Source organism: Anomaloglossus baeobatrachus, chromosome 4 (genome assembly GCF_048569485.1).
Source record: "Anomaloglossus baeobatrachus isolate aAnoBae1 chromosome 4, aAnoBae1.hap1, whole genome shotgun sequence".
NCBI lineage: Eukaryota > Metazoa > Chordata > Amphibia > Anura > Aromobatidae > Anomaloglossus > Anomaloglossus baeobatrachus.
In genome coordinates, this window is record NC_134356.1 from 592,708,221 (window position 1) to 592,725,830 (window position 17,610).

The window sequence follows — 17,610 nt, forward strand, 5'->3', positions numbered from 1 at the left end:
GTTGCAGGACTCAGACTGCAGGGGCACCCGACGGAGGTCCCATTGACTTGTATTGTGTCACGGTCCGCAATTACGGAACAGAATAGGGCATGTTTTATAATGACGGAGTGGACATACTTCATCCGATCTGTTTTTTTGTAGGAACTGAGCTTCCGTGTGCCATCCGATCCTCCTCAAAAGACATTGAAAAGATGGTCCTGTCAGTAGGTCCGCAAAAAATCAGGAACTGAACAGGACAAACGGAACCACCCTCTTCTTGATACAGATTCACACAGGTCAGTATGTTATGCTGTGAACCTTGCACCCGGACTACTTGCTGTGATCCCTTACAGGGGCATCTCTTGGAGCTACTACCCTCTTTTTGTATTTCAGCTATCTCTCTCTAAGGGTACCTTCTCACTTAGCGATGCAGCAGCGATCCGACCAGCGATCTGACCTGGTCAGGATCGCTGCTGCATCGCTACATGGTCGCTGGTGAGCTGTCAAACAGGCAGATCTCACCAGCGACCAGTGAACAGCCCCCAGCCAGCAGCGACGTGCAAGCGACGCTGCGCTTGCACGGAGCCGCCGTCTGGAAGCTGCGGAGACTGGTAACTAAGGTAAACATCGGGTATGGTTACCCGATATTTACATTAGTTACCAGCGCACACCGCTTAGCTGTGTGTGCAGGGAGCAGGGAGCCGCGCACACTGAGCGCTGGCTCCTTGCTCTCCTAGCTGCTGTACACATCGGGTTAATTAACCCGATGTGTAATGCAGCTACATGTGCAGAGAGCAAGGAGCCGCGCACACTGCTTAGCGCTGGCTCCTTGCTCTCCTAGCTGCTGTACACATCGGGTTAATTAACCCGATGTGTACAGCAGCTACATGTGCAGAGAGCCGGAGCCGGCAGCACAGGCAGCGTGAGAGCTGCGGAGGCTGGTAACTAAGGTAAATATCGGGTAACCACCTTGGTTACCCGATGTTTATCTTGGTTACAAGCTTACCTCAGCTGTCAGACGCCGGCTCCTGCTCCCTGCTCGCTTCATTTGTCGCTCTCTCGCTGTCACACACAGCGATCTGTGTGTCACAGCGGGAGAGCGCCTTTGAAGAAAACGAACCAGGGCTGTGTGTAACGAGCAGCGATCTCGCAGCAGGGGCCAGATCGCTGCTCAGTGTCACACACAGCGAGATCGCTAATGAGGTCACTGCTGCGTCACAAAAAGCGTGACTCAGCAGCGATCTCGGCAGCGAGCTCGCTGTGTGTGAAGCACCCCTAACAGGTATCACGGTCACCCACTTGCCGGTGTAGTAGGACTCTGTCGCCACTAAAGGTTTTTTTGTAGGACTTGCCCATTTTTCCAGAAACACACACTCAACACTTGTCTTCTCTCCAAAGGTGTCTCCTTAACTGCCCTAAATCAGGAACCCTTTCACACACTGGTCACTATCACCCTCTCCACTATGGACTGGCCCTCGGTTAACCCTGTAATGTGTGGCTAACATGACATGCAGACTAGGAAGATAAAACATGTAAAACCTCTGGCATTAAACACAAGTAACAACAGCCTGTCCCCTCCTAACATTTACATAGGTCGCTTTGTCTTATATTACTTTTTGCTTGAAGGTCAGACATCATTCAGTGCAGAAAATTTGCAATAATAGAAGACATCTGGACGTAAGCAAATACTTTTTTACAGCATAGCATACATAACATTACCGACATTACTGTCACTATCCTAATCCCTTGTTATGAATTATTGGTTTCTAAAGAAGCAGAGGAATATTAGGGAATGCAGCGTAGGTTTCGAGAGCAATTCTTCATGCACAAAAAAAGCTAAAAGATTTTATCAAGAAATTACTTGATATGGGAAGGCGCCATGGCCTCTAGCGTAACAGGTTTCCACTCGATTTCACTGGTTACAGGTATAATTACCAACTTTTAGAAATTCTCCACCGGGAGAATCGGAAGCGTAGACAACACTGGCCACCGAATATATCAAGCATACATGCACCCCTCTTGCAACCCATGCCTGACTCACGCTCGTTCCATGCCATGAGTATGCTTTTCGTAGTCCTGGCCTGCCAAGAGCAAATATCTTTTTCACAGCATAGCATACATAGCATTACCAACATTACTGTCACTGTCTAATCTCCCTGTTATGAATTATTGCTTTCTCAAGTAGAGGAATATTAGAGAATGCAGGGTGGGTTTTGAGAGCAATTTTTTATGCACATTAAAATGCTAAAAGACTTTATGAAAAAATTAGTTTAGGAAGTAGGAAAGCACACATGGCCCCCGTGAAACAGGTTTCTGGCGACATCAATGATTACAGCCATACTTGAAAACTTTTAGAAACTCTCCTCTGTGAGAACTAGAAGCAGGTATAAAGCTAGAAACCAACTATATAAAGGGTTGGTCCACTACTCAGCGTTGTGGCCACACATCGATGTAAAGCTCATAAAGAAGACTTTTTTCAAATACCTTGTTTAGTCAATTGTGCCTCTAAGTGGTGCTATTGCGGTCCGCTCATACCCCATGAAGTGACCTTCGGGCTCCATAACCTCTGAGATCTGGTGATGTCACGTCAACTTCCAATTGACCTGACATCACTGTGGCCGGCCCCAGTATCCCTGAGTGACTGGGCTGTGGGCGGTCACGTGATGGAGAGGAGCGGACCGCAATAGTGCCGCATAGAGGCACAATTGACTAAAGAAGGTATCTGAAAAATCCTTCTTTGTGAGGTTTAGATCAATGTGTGGTCACAATGCTGAGTAGTGAACCACATCTTTAAAGAAGTTGTCCAGTTACCAAAACTGATTTTTTTTTCTGATAAATCTTGCTATTATGTGCCTCTCCACACATCTATTATGTTTTTTCAGCTATATTACCTTTTATTGTGCACTAGCAGCACATCCTCATTGCTGGCTCCAGCTCTGATGGGGTTAATCTCTCTTCTGACTTCCTGGGTTCAGTTCCTACAACTCCCATAATTCTTTGTGGCTCTAGGGCTGTGCCTAAATTATCTAACACACCCACTGTGTCTAACACACCCACTCTGCTCTCCACCCAAAGTGTCCTCCCTGCCTCTTCCCTGTGGATGCACTGACCGCAATCACACAGACAGCAGCAGCTCTGCACAGCCAGGGGAAGAAAGCTGCTATCTTCTGCTTGTTCTCATATAGCTCATAGTCTGTGTGTGCCTGTGTGTGTGTGTGTGTGTGTGTATATACAGTGTGTGGTGTGTGTCGGTGTGTGGTGTGTTTTGTGTATATATAGTGTGTGTGGTGTGTGTTGTGTGTATATACAGTGTGTGTGTGTGTACAGAAATGATGATTAGCCGGCGCAACATGTGAAAAAAATAATTGGGGAAAAAAAATGAAGGGGTGATGAGATTGCTTTTTTTCCCTCTTGCCTAGTCTGTGTGTCGTCCGTATCATCCGGGTGGCATGCATTTTGCCGGCTACTTTCACATCAGCGGTTTTTTGCCTGTAGGCAAACAACCGCAAACCACAAATGACTGGATCCTGTGGATTAAATGTGCAGCGCATGCAACCGTTATTTTACCGGATCCTTCTGCAGCGGGACACAGAATTTATTGGCCGGCACTGGAGTCAGCTGACTCCTGATCTCACAACCCGCACACACTGCAATAGCTGCAGGTGGGTTCATTCACATGACCGTTCCGTTTGTCCTGTCAGTTCCTGTTTTTTTTGCAGACCCACGGACAGGACCATCTCTTCAATGTCTTTTGTGTAGGATCGGATGGCACACGGTAGCACCTCCATGTGCATCCGATCCTACAAAAAAAACCACATCGGATTCCGTATGTCCGCTCCGTTATTATGGAACATGTCCTATTCTGCTCTGTAAGTACAAAAAACAAACAAAACCGCTCACCACTGCAGAGACAAGCCTGAATATATCCTCCTGTTAGTCCCCTTTGGTCCGGCACGGATTACGGCAGCAAGCCGAGAAGATAATAGAAGAAAGCAGTGGAAAAATCCAGCTGGACTCCAAAGGGATAAATAAAAATGCTTCTTTATTTATATCAACTCGATTAAAAATATATATCCATTTCTCAAGTAAAGACACCGGCTTGTTCACACTGATGCATGGCAGATGTATACTACAAAAGTATACATCTGCCATGCATCAGTGTGAACAAGCCGGTGTCTTTACTTGAGAAATGGATATATATATTTTTAATCGAGTTGATATAAATAAAGAAGCATTTTTATTTATCCCTTTGGAGTCCAGCTGGATTTTTCCACTGCTTTCTTCTATTCTGCTCTGTAATAACGAACCGTGACTCAATACAAGTCAATGGGCCCGCAAAATTCCCGGAAGCAACACGGAAGCACTTCCGTGTGACTTCCGTTGGGTGCCCGTGCAGTCTGTGTCCAGCTCCAGCCCCAGCCCCGTGGCTGCCCGCACAGCAGTGTCAGCAGCTGCCCGCACTGCAGTGTCAGCAGCCGCGGGGATGACAAGCGCTACTGTCAGGAGGTTAGTAAGTTCATTAACTGCGGTGATGAAGTCCTGCACTCTTGACATCAGTGTTCGTCACTGCCTTCTATGCCCGCCGCTTGTTACATCACCTCTCGCTGTCGACCTGAGACTGTGACTAGTGTTGACGTCACGGGCTGCTCGCGATACTTGGTTTGTGAAGGCGGCGGTCATTGAACTCAGTGACAGCGCTGCTGTCAGGAGTTCAGCGATCATCGCAGGTAATGTACCTCGCTAACCTCCTGACAGCAGCACTCGTCGTGCCCTGCAGTGACCTGGGCTGACCTATTGATGCTAGCTCAGGTCACTGCACGGCTCTCCCAGCCAATAGGGAACATTCTGTTCTTGATTGACTGGGACATTGACTATGGTATGGATCGTCGTGGGACCCCCTTGGATTACAGCAGACCTGGATTTGTTTTTCTTTTTAATAAATTGGTGAAAGAGGGAATGTGTTGGGGAGTGTTTTTTCAAATAAAAATGTGTTGTCTATTTTTTTTTATTACTGACTGGGTTGGTGATGTCGGGTATCTGATACACGCCTGACATCACTAACCCCAGGGCTTGATGCCAGATGACATTACACATCTGGTATCAACCCCATATATTACCCCGTTTGCTACCGCAGCAGGGCAACGGGATGAGCTGGGGAGAAGCACCAGGATTGGCGCATCTAATGGATGCGCCACTTCTGGGGCGGCTGCAGCCTGCTATTTTTAGGCTGGGGAGTGTCCAATAACGGTGGACCTCCCTAGTCTGAGAATACCAGACCACAGCTGTCCGCTTTACCTTGGCTGGTGATCCAATTTGGGGGGGGACTCCGTGTTTTTTGTTTTAAATTATTTATTTAATTTAAAATAATAGCGTGGGGTGCCCTCTGTTTTGGATTACCAGCCAAGGTGAAGTTGCCAGCTGTGGTTTGCAGGCTGCAGCCGCTTGCTTTACCCTAGCTGGCTACAAAAGATAGGAGGACCTATTCTGTCTCTTCCTGGTAGCAATGAATCCAACCGCTCTAATTATCAGTCCCTTAGATAACTTTATGGTTTTACTCACTCAACCGGCTTCCACAGATAGTTCAACTCAGCCCAACGATGACTTGTAGAAAGACAAAGAGAAACGCTGTAGTTTTCTTCTAGAATCTTGTATTAAGTACAAAGTAAAGGCAGGTGAAAAGGAATAATCTGTACAGGGTTGCAGACATGTCTCTTCAGCAATGGTTCCTCTAGACTAAACTGAAGGAGAAGGGAGGAGCTTTCTATACAGAAGCCAACTAAGTGAGGTACATAGGGACAAACTTCATACAGTCTAATCTACCTAGTAACAATAAAGGAATTTCCTGAGGAAAAATATGCAATGCAACAATTATATACAACAGGTTGTTCCCATTCATGGGACACAACACTCCCCGTCTGAAATCATATGATTTCACAAGTCCTTCTACAACGTAAGGAGTCGATCCTGTCCCTCTGTGACGGGGTATGCGACAGAGCAGTGAGGGACGCCAGGCCAAGGAACAATCCAAAGGGCTTTATTGGAATCACAAAGATAAAGCAGCAAACATAAATATAAATCCTTCAAATCTGCAAGGAGTCCACAACAGTGAGAACAAAAGATCCAGGGGCACCGCCTGGTATTCCGATGCCAGGGGAATTAGGGCAATGGTCCTTATATGAGTTCCTTGGGTCCAACAGGTGAACGACAAAACACAATCCCACGTGGCCGCGGATCTCCAGTCTGTAACAGTCCACACACACAGACCCCAGGATCCAGCCTCAGCTTTGGATCCTAGTCCTACTCCAGCCGAGCTCCAACTAACTGAACTAACATGTTCTTCTCTCCTGGGATCAGCCCCTTAGTTGGGCACACCTCCCCCTGGCCATTTGATGCATGAATGGACTTTAGACTGCTGGCTCTGTTCTGTTTACCAAGTTGTAGATTGGAGAAGTCCCATGCTGAGAAGAACAATATACATATGCAACCCCCACCAAATCAATGACAATAGCTACTGCTGAAGCCTGAGTGCAATATGATACAGGCTAGGGGGAAGGTATGGTCACTTACATCCCAAGACATAGTATTACAGCAAATACAGTGAGAAGGTAAAATACATCACATGGCATCTTATACAAAAATATGGGATGGAGAAAACTACATACATCATGACAATTCCTTCCCCTCCCAACTTGTGTACGTACTAGGGACCTCTACAGGTCCCTAGTTAAGTACACGCAGGCATGGCTGACAGGACTCAAGGCTCCTCTTGCCTGGACAGTCCATCTGCATTTTGGGTGTTGGCTCCAGGTTCTTTAGTGTATGATGAAGATGTAGGGTTGAATGTTCGGGTCCAGTTTATATCCTCCTTCACTTAAACTCTGCTTCCTGCACCCACAAATCGGCATTGTATATCTCCCACATCATTGCCTAGGAGTATGTCTGCAGGAAGGCCACTCATCACACCGATTATGCATTGTTTTGCCCCAAAGCCATAATCCAGGGTCACACTCGCTCTTGGAATGTATCTTTGAGTACCTCCAGCCAATTCAATGGCAATTCCTGGTCCCTGTTGAATTGCTTCTGGTTGAATTACTCGGGGATCTGCGATGGTGAGAAAAGCCCCAGTGTCACGAAAGCCAACAACTTTTTGGCCATCCAGCACAACCTCCTGTACATGTTTATGCTGAAGATCATAAGAACGCGTGGCTGTGGCTCGCACTCCATAGACTCCTGGTAGGGAAGTCAACATATCAGGGTCACTTGGCAAATCATCAGGGCCTGAATCCAGCTCTTCTCCTGCTGAAGGTGTCTGTAGATAATGGACAGGCAACGGTGGTCTGCAGCTGTTCTGCCTCTGAACACCTGGACAGTGAACTTGCAGATGACCAGGCTGCCCACATTGATAACATCTGCGCTGCATCTCACTCCTTCCAGTTTGCCTTCTGGAGAAGTAGGTAGGAGACCTTGGTGACTGATAGGGAGGTGCAGGTGCTGGAGGTGGTTGTCGATTTGGAGGATGACTCCACTGGATAGATGGGCATGTGGCCCGCAGATGTCCGGGATGCCCACAGCTATAACATCTCCGCTCTTCTACTTTCTCTCCTCGTCGTATTCCAAAAAATGTGGTAGAAACAACTGGAGGCACGTACACACGGGTATCCACATGAGGTGGTGATCTAGGTCCAGGAACATTGGACACTGAAGGACAAGGAACCTCTGGTGTTGGGGAGCTGGTCATTTTTGCTCCCTCTGCTAGCAGCTTCTTCCATTGAGGCTTGATGGTGAGAGCCTCATCAGCTAGAGCTGCAGCTTCCTCCACAGTGGCTGGTCTCCTTTCACGCACCCATTCCCGGATCTCAGCGGGGCACTTGAAGTAAAACTGCTCTTTTAGGAGGACCTGGAGGACGGTCTCCAAGGTTAAGGCCTCCTCTGCCTCCAGCCAACGATGCCACAGATGTTTGAGTTTGTGGGCATACATATTGAAGGACACTTCCTCATCACATGCTAAAGTACGGAACTGAGTCCTGTAAGTGTCTGGCGTTACAGCATAATGTTCTAGAATAGTCTGTTTAATATCCGCATACTCACAGTTCCACCGAGGGTCCATAGCTCTATAGGCTGCAGCAGCTCCACCCTCTAAGAGCCCAACCAGATGCCGGACTCGCTCCCTTTCTGGGACTTCCATTAATCGACACTGATGCTCAAAGTCCTGGAAGAAGCCCTCAATGTCACCAGCAGCCTCATTAAACTGCTTGAAGTCTTTGCGGGACACCCTGGGAAGTTCCCTCATGGGTGCTGGGGTTACAGTCTGTCTGGAACCTCTCGCGGCTTCCACAGCGAGCTGCTTATCCAGCAATGCCATCTCCTCCATCCTGCGCTCCTTCTCTTTAGCTCCACGCATGACCTCCATCTTATATTCTATGGCGGTCTCCTCTCCCAGCAAGGCCATCTCCTCCTCGTACCACACAACCCATTGACTTTTTTGGGTATTTACCTCCGGCTCCCGTCTTCGCTCCCCTTGCTGTGGAAATTGTTCCTCGGTGCCATCTTGCAGGCAAGCGTTTTCCAATGCCTCAATTAGTTGCTCCTTAGATAGTCCTTTGTAGCCGACACCTAATTCATGGGCCTTTGTTTGTAGGCTCACCACAGTCCAGTTCCTGTATCCTGAGGTTCTGGTTTCAGACGTTGATTGGCCGTTGTCCTCCATTTCTTCTGCTCTGATCCCGCCGCTGCCACCAGTTTGTGACGGGGTATGCGACAGAGCAGTGAGGGACGCCAGGCCAAGGAACAATCCAAAGGGCTTTATTGGAATCACAAAGATAAAGCAGCAAACATAAATATAAATCCTTCAAATCTGCAAGGAGTCCACAACAGTGAGAACAAAAGATCCAGGGGCACCGCCTGGTATTCCGATGCCAGGGGAATTAGGGCAATGATCCTTATATGAGTTCCTTGAGTTCAACAGGTGAACGACAAAACAAAATCCCACGTGGCCGCGGATCTCCAGTCTGTAACAGTCCACACACACAGACCCCAGGATCCAGCCTCAGCTATGGATCCTAGTCCTACTCCAGCCGAGCTCCAACTAACTGAACTAACATGTTCTTCTCTCCTGGGATCAGCCCCTTAGTTGGGCACACCTCCCCCTGGCCATTTGATGCATGAATGGACTTTAGACTGCTGGCTCTGTTCTGTTTACCAAGTTGTAGATTGGAGAAGTCCCATGCTGAGAAGAACAATATACATATGCAACCCCCACCAAATCAATGACAATAGCTACTGCTGAAGCCTGAGTGCAATATGATACAGGCTAGGGGGAAGGTATGGTCACTTACATCCCAAGACATAGTATTACAGCAAATACAGTGAGAAGGTAAAATACATCACATGGCATCTTATACAAAAATATGGGATGGAGAAAACTACATACATCATGACACCCTCGATGTCACGAAACCTGTAACGAGAAAAGAGACAAACAAAAAATGCAACAGTAATGCACTGAATTCAAGTCCATGCTTGGTTGATGACGCATTGTCCTTGCGTAAAAATGTAAAAGTAGAAAAATGTAAAAAATGAATCCAAGTTCAACAAACCCATCTTCAGATTGGGCAAGCCGCAAACATGCCAACTCTTCCTCCAACCCAATAATCCAACGGTAAGGTTTTAATCCAAAGGAAAAGTTCAAGGTTCAATTGGACACGGACAGTTGTGTCTCCGTACAGCAGGGGAAAGGAAAGGTACGCTCCTCGCCGTGTCCAACGACAAAATTAGTTCATGTAACGTCCTCCTTTGGTAAAAGTAGCACAAGTTCGGTGACTGGACGAATCACATACATGTGCCAGCCGTGGCACGTTGAAGACTTGTAGTCGGTGAAACAGTGAGTGATGTGAATAAGACAAGCTACGGCTCGTACCGCAGATGACCAACTTGTGAAGCGCTCGAAGCGATGAGGTCTCAACTTCTGTTTTGATGTCACTGAAGTGTAGCAAGCGGAGACGATTGGTCTAATTTCCTTGTCGGATTCTGGTTCCACCAGCTCGTACATGTTGCCGGCGTAGTTATCGCAGGTCTCCTCGTATAAGATACTTGGAGGTGTCAGCCACATGTCACCGAGTTTGGACGCAGCAGTGAGTCTCGTTCCTTGGTCAGCTGGGTTTTGTTCGGTGGGAATGTGGTGCCACTGTTCGGCATGATCTGTCGAGGATATTGCGCGTAAACTCGACAAAGTGTTTCTCCATCTCTGGTTGTCTTTTCAAGGTGCATTTTAGAGACGAGAACCTTGCGGTTGCTTGCTGGGAGTTGTTTGGCAACCTTGGCCTTGGAGACCGAAAGGGTAATGGGGCTACCCAAGTGTTAGTCATTTTGAGAGAACTCTTTATCCATAATCTTTATGAATTCTTTGTCTTCTCTCATCGGAGCCAATTTGTTGTCTTCGTTTGTAGACTCGAACGCTGTTGACCCGAAGTAGTCATCCCAGAGATGGTATGCGTCCGCGCAGTCGGGAGGCTGCTGTCGCCACCTGGTGTCGCTCAGCCTCTCTTTCACCCCGTAGTGATGCGGACATGGTTGAAAGTGAGTGCCGCGACCGTTTGGGAGGATGTGCGTCTTGTAGGAGGAGATCGCGTCGGGACTCTTCATTTTGCCTACGCAGACGTTTCCTATGATCACCCAGCCTAAGTCGTAGCGCTGAGCGAATGGCGCATCGTGTGGCCCGTTGATGTGTTGGCGTACTTTGTGTAGCCGAAGGATGTCCCTTCCAATCAGAATCAGGATTTTTGCACTATGATCAAGAGGTGGGATCTTGCTGGCAATAGTTCTCAGGTGAGGGTGGTGAAGAGCTGCCTCTGGTGTTGGAATCTCTTCCCGGTTAGCCGGTATCTGGTTGCACTCGATGAGTGTCGGTAGAGGTATCTCTACGGTATTTTCAAGAGATGTTACCACGAGACCACTGGCTCTTCTTCCGCAAGCTTCTGAGATGCCGCTGCACGTACCTAGTGTGTAAGGGTAGGCATTTCCTTTTTAAGCCGAACAAGTCGAAGAGTTCAGACCTGGCAAGTGACCTGTTACTCTGGTCGTCCAGGATGCTGTACACCTTCACGGCCCTTTCTGGGTGACCTTTGGGATATACCCTTACTAGGCATATTTTCGCACAAGACTTGTCCCAGAGATCTTCTCCGCAGACTGCGGTGCACGAGGAGGATACTGTGAGGTGGTTTGCAGCTTGGTCTGTACTCTCCCCGCCATGACTTGTGGTAGGAGAAGGTGTAGGTGCAGGATCAGGCTCAGATGGGTGCAGCGCTTGTACGTGATCTGTGCTTTCACACTCCATGCACTTAATTGTAACCTTACAGTCCTTGGCAAGGTGTTCTGTAGAGGCACAACACCTGAAACATACCCCAAACCCTTTCAAGAGTTCCTTTCGTTCTTGAAGGGGTTTCTTCCTGAAGCAAATGCACTTCTTCAGGGGGTGTGGCAGTTTGTGAATAGGACATTGGCGGTTCGGATTTTCCGCCTTCCCGCCTTCAGTGCCATTGTCTGGTGCTGACGGTGTAGGTGGTAGAACATCGGTCTTTTTGACTGATACTGGGCCCCTACATTTCCTGTCATTTTGATGAGGGCTCTCATATCTGGGAGCCGGTGAAGTGGAGCCGGTGGGTTCTCCACAGGTGAAGCTGGGGTCTGCCTTACGTTCCGCGATGCCGTTGATGAACTCGCAGAAGTAGGAGAATGGAGGGAAGGACACTTGGTGCTCTTTTTTATAGTTTGTTCCTACCGTGGTCCACCTTTCCTGCACGTTGTAAGGTAACTTGGCGACTATGGGTTTCACCCCACGAGCAGTGTCCAGGTAGCTGAGGCCAGGTAGGTGTGTGTCTGTTTTGGCCAGCTGGAGCTCGGACAGCAGGTCGCTGAGTTCCTGGTACTTTGAAGCATCCTTGCCAGATGTTTTGGGAAGGTCGTATAGTTGTTTCAGCAATGCATCTTCAATTGCTTCAGGACTGCCGAAGCCTTTTTCTAGTCTGTCCCATGCGGTTGCGAGACCAGTTGTTGGGTCGCTGATGTAGACGGATCTGAGTCTCTTGATTCTCTCAGTAGACCGTGGCCCTAGCCACCTGATTAGCAAGTCCAGCTCTTCAGTAGCCGTAATGCCAAGGTCACGCGTTGCGGTTTTGAAGGCACACTTCCACCCTCTGTAGTTTTCGGGCTGGTCGTCATACTTTGTGAGACCGGTGTTGGTGAGTTCTCGGCGGATCATGTACCTCGCAAAGTCGGACATGTCTGATCTTTCCGACGTTGGGGGATATTTGCTAACTGCGTGGTGCTGGTTGCGTGATTCGTAGCTTCGTGGTTCGGGAACATGGGAAAGTACCGAGTGGCGTGGGCGTTTAGACCAGTGATCGGTTTGGTGTGTACAATCTCTGTTGTATACGGGGCTGGAACTACATACCGTGTTTTTCCAAAAATAAGACACTGTCTTATATTTTTTTTGCCCCCCAAAAAAGCGCTAGGGCTTATTTTTGGAGGAGGTCTTATTCTTGGAGAAACACGGTTGGGGGTAAGTTTACTCCCCAAAAAAGCAGACCCCCCCCCCACTTCCCAGGAGACTCATACTCACCAGACCAGGACGTCTGCGTGGTTCCCAGGTCCTCCTGTGATCTCCGGTCAGTGCTGCACGCCGTCCTACCCTGCTGCTAGCTGACACGCTGACATACACAGAAGATCCCAGACACACACAGCAGATCACAGATATACACAGCAGATCACAGATATACACAGCAGATCACACACAGCAGATTTTAGGCACACACAGCCATCACAGATACATACAGCCGTTCACAGATACACACACAGCAGATCGCAGATATACACAGCAGATCACACACAGCCATCAAAGATACACACATCCGATCGCAGACACACACAGCAGATCACAGATATACACAGCAGATCGCAGATATACACAGCAGATCACACACATCCGATCGCAGGCACACACATCCGATCGCAGACACACACAGCCGATCACAGACACACACAGCCGATCACAGACACACACAGCCGATCGCAGGCACGCACAGCCATCACAGATAGACACATCCGATCGCAGGCACACACAGCCGATCACAGATACACACATCCGAACGCAGACACACAGCCGATCACAGAAAAACACAGCCGATTGCAGACACACACACACACAGCCGATTGCAGACACACACACACACACAGCCGATTGCAGACACACACACACACACACACACACATCACATTCACATCCAGCACTTACGGCAGCAGAGAATGAAGCAAGTCACGTGTCCGGCCGCAGGTCCTGTTCATCGCCCTGCACCGCACTGCCTCTCAGATTCTCCCGGCGAGAAGAGATTGGTGTCACTGGATGAGGTGAGTGTGTATGCGATCCGATGTGTGTGCGATCCGATGTTTGTGTGTGTGTGTGATTTGTTGTTTGCGTGTGAGCCGATGTTTGTGTGTGCGATCTGATTATGTGTGCGATCTGACTGTGTGTGCGATCCGATGTTTGTGTGTGAGATCTGGTGTGTGTGTGAGATCTGATTGTGTGTGTGTGTGTGTGTGCTGATGTGTGCGGGTTTGTGATCACTGCAGGTCCTCTGCTCGGCGTCTGGTGAGTGTAATTGCCGGGTACCGCTGTGTATAATGAAGTGTCCTGCAGTATCTGTAACTTTTTTAGCTGCACGGACACTTCATTATTGATCCGGGACTAGGGCTTATTTTCGGGGAAGGGCTTATATTTAAGCCTTTCTCCGAAAATGCTGAAAATCCCTGCTAGGTCTTATTTTTGGGGGAGGTCTTATTTTTGGAAAAACACGGTAGTTGTTGGGAGTGTAGCGCCTTGCCGGCATGTTAGGTTGCATGTAGACATGAGCATACGGAGGTTGCTGATGCGCAGGGTGTGGCTGTGCATTGGAATATAAAGCTGGTTCAGGCTGGAAAGTCTGAGGTGCATTGGACTGACCTGGAAGGCTGGAAGCTGTAGGTGGATCAGTGTCTTGAGTCTCTGGAGGAGTGTTAGCACTGACGGGAATGTTGATGGTCATTGGCAGTTCGTCGGCTTGGCTCAGCACGTAATCTCTTGTACGCTTAAGTGAGTCTTCTGTGTCGAGATCACACAAACTGGCGCTGCCTTCTTGACTCCCACCCAGAGCTTCCTCAAAGACTTTTAGCCTTGCCATGGCCGCCACATGTTCACATTCCTTCTGAAGGGCTTCAATTTCTGCTTCCTTGCGTGCAGATTCTGCAATTGTCTCTGCTTCTCTGCGTGCAGATTCTGCTTTCATCTCTGCTTCTCTGCGTGCAGATTCTGCTTTCATCTCTGCTTCTCTCTGGGCGAAGATGGCTTGTACTTTCGTTGTTTCTACTTCTGCGCGCGCCTTTATGAGCTGCTCGCTGAGGGTTGAGTACCTTGATGAGCCTGATTTGAGTGAGTGCCTTGAGCTCTTAACGGACCTGGATTTGTAAGATGCCGCTCCTGATATTTGCGCCATTTTTGGTTCAGTCCCGCTCACAATGTCGCGCACGGTGCGGTCTCGTTCAGCATTAAGCTGTTGGAAGTCCTGTAGTTCTTTTTGAGACTCGGACGTATTTGATCTCAGCAGGGTAGAGGAATATTTTTTACAAATCTCTTTGTAGGACTGGTATGCTGAGTACAGTTGATCCAGGGCTCCCTCTGGTGGTAGCTCATGAGCACCAGGCGCAGATAAAACAGTCACTTGTTTTTGCACTCTTAGCTTATGGGGGATTCTAGGCTTATAGCTGCACACAGTTCTGATAACAGGTTAATACTTTACAGGGCACTTTCTCTGAAGCTGCTATAAAATGTTATGCTGTGGCTTGTTATCAGCCCCTTGGGGTAATCCTTTCTCTGGATTGTATGCAGTATAGCACTCCTGGAAACAGGTTCTTTACTGATATATGTAAACTAATCCCGGTAACAGCTAGTCCTTTTCACTATTCTGTCTCTTCCTGGTAGCAATGAATCCAACCGCTCTAATTATCAGTCCCTTAGATAACTGTATGGTTTTACTCACTCAACCGGCTTCCACAGATAGTTCAACTTAGCCCAACGATGACTTGTAGAAAGACAAAGAGAAACACTGTAGTTTTCTTCTAGAATCTTGTATTAAGTACAAAGTAAAGGCAGGTGAAAAGGAATAATCTGTACAGGGTTGCAGACATGTCTCTTCAGCAATGGTTCCTCTAGACTAAACTGAAGGAGAAGGGAGGAGCTTTCTATACAGAAGCCAACTAAGGGAGGTACATAGGGACAAACTTCATACAGTCTAATCTACCTAGTAACAATAAAGGAATTTCCTGATAGGAGGAAAAATATGCAATGCAAGAATTATATATAACAGGTTGTTCCCATTCATGGGACACAACAGGACCGCATGTCATTTTTTTATTATTATTTATTTATTTTTTGGCTAAATACAAGGCTAAGCACCTTAGTGCCACATGAAAGTCACAAAAGGGTGCCAGCTTAGAATATGCAGGGAGGTGGGACATTATATATGTCTTTCTCATCTATCTATCTATCTATCTATCTATCTATCCCTCCATTCATTCATCCCTCTATCGCTCTCTCTATATCTATCTATCCATCTCTATATCTACCCATCTATTTATCTTGCTGCTTCAGTTTTTTGCGGTACGCAAAAAAAAAGGAAGGCACACGGATGTCACATGGATGCCACACAGATGCTATAAAATAAAACATAATAAAACAATAAAAAAAAAAATCACATAACCCTAAAAAAATGGGGTAAAAAAAAAGTGTGGGCTCCCGCTGCATTTTCTATTGCTGAGGGTAACCCAAGCAGCTACTGGCTGCTAACCCCCGCTGCTTAGTGTTACCTTCACTGGCAATGGAAAATCCAGGGAAGCTTTTTTTTTTTTTTTAGATATAAAGGTTTTTGCCTAAAAACTGTTTTAAAAAATTACGTGGGCTTTGCCATATTTTTTGTACGCTAGCCAGGTACAGCAGGCAGGTATGGGCTGCCCCCAACCCTCAGCTGCCTATTTGTACCCGGCTGGGAACCAAAAATATAGGGAAGCCCGTATTTTTTAATTATTTCACTTATTTCATGAAATAATTAAAAAACAAATGACGTGGGCTTCGCCATATTTTTGTGTCCAGCCAGGTACAACTAGACAGCTGGGGATGTGAATCCGCAGCACAGGTTAGCCCGAGGTTTCTGGGCGTCTCTGCAGCGAATTGCAGTCCACAGCCGCCCCAGAAAATGGCGCATTCATAGAAGCGCCATCTTCTGGCGCTGTATCCAACTCCTCCAGTGGCCCTGGTGGCAGGTGGCACACTGGGTAATAAGGGGTTAATGCCAGCTATGTTTTACCAGCTGGTATAAAGCCTGAGATTCTTAATGTCAGGCCAAACTTGACCCGGCCATTAAGAATCTGCAATAAAGGGTTAAAAAAAAAAAAAGACATCACACAGAGAAAAATACTTCATTAGAAATAAATACACATACTCAGTAGGGACTCCATGTTTATTACTCCCTCTCACCCCTCCACGATCAAGAGATTTCTGTACTGACCATGCCAGGAGAAAGCGAGGGAAAAGAGAGAGAGCAAGGGAAAAGTGGAGGGGAGGGGGGGAACAGGGGAGGGGGGGAACAGGGGAGGGGGAGAAGAGAGAGGGGTGAGAGAAGAGAGAGGGAAAAGAGAGCGAGAGGGAAAAGAGAGAGAGCGAGAGGGAAAAGAGAGAGAGCGAGAGGGAAAAGAGAGAGAGCGAGAGGGAAAAGAGAGAGAGCGAGAGGGAAAAGAGAGAGAGCGAGAGGGAAAAGAGAGAGAGCGAGAGGGAAAAGAGAGCGAGCGAGAGGGAAAAGCGAGAGAGAGCAAGAGGGAAAAGAGAAAGCGAGAGGGAAAAGAGAGAGCGAGAGGGAAAAGAGAGAGAGAGCGAGAGGGAAAAGAGAGAGAGAGCAAGAGGGAAAAGAGAGAGAGGGAGGGAAAAGAGAGAGAGGGAGGGAAAAGAGAGAGGGAGGGAAAAGAGAGAGCGAGAGGGAAAAGAGAGAGAGCGAGAGGGAAAAGAGAGAGCGAGAGGGGAAAGAGAGAGAGCGAGAGGGGAAAGAGAGAGTGAGGGAAAAGATGGGGGGAGGGGGGGCAGGGGAGGGGGAGAAGAGAGAGGGGTGAGAGGAGAGAGGGAAAAGAGAGAGTGAGAGGGAAAAGAGAGAGTGAGAGGGAAAAGAGAGAGAGTGAGAGGGAAAAGAGAGAGAGTGAGAGGGAAAAGAGAGAGAGTGAGAGGGAAAAGAGAGAGAGTGAGAGGGAAAAGAGAGAGAGCGAGAGGAAAAAGAGAGGGAAAAGAGAGAGGGAGAGGGAAAAGAGAGAGAGGGAGAGGGAGAAGAGAGAGAGGGAGAGGGAAAAGAGAGAGGGAGAGGGAAAAGAGAGAGAGGGAGAGGGAAAAGAGAGAGGGAGAGGGAAAAGAGAGAGCGAGATGGAAAAGAGAGAGAGAGCGAGATGGAAAAGAGAGAGGGAAAAGAGAGAGCGAGAGGGAAAAGAGAGAGCGAGAGGGAAAAGAGAGAGGGTGAGGGAAAAGAGAGAGGGTGAGGGAAAAGAGAGAGGGTGAGGGAAAAGAGAGAG

At 48.0% G+C, this 17,610-nt stretch overlaps 1 long non-coding RNA gene across 1 annotated transcript in view; it reads left to right on the top strand.

Moving 5' to 3' along the window:
- Positions 1 to 17,610, top strand: part of LOC142301865 (uncharacterized) — a 65,643-nt gene that overhangs the window by 16,004 nt on the left and 32,029 nt on the right. Inside the window, exon 2 of the long non-coding RNA XR_012752902.1 lies at positions 142 to 275. This is a non-coding gene — a long non-coding RNA (uncharacterized LOC142301865). The remainder of the gene's footprint in view (positions 1 to 141; positions 276 to 17,610) is intronic.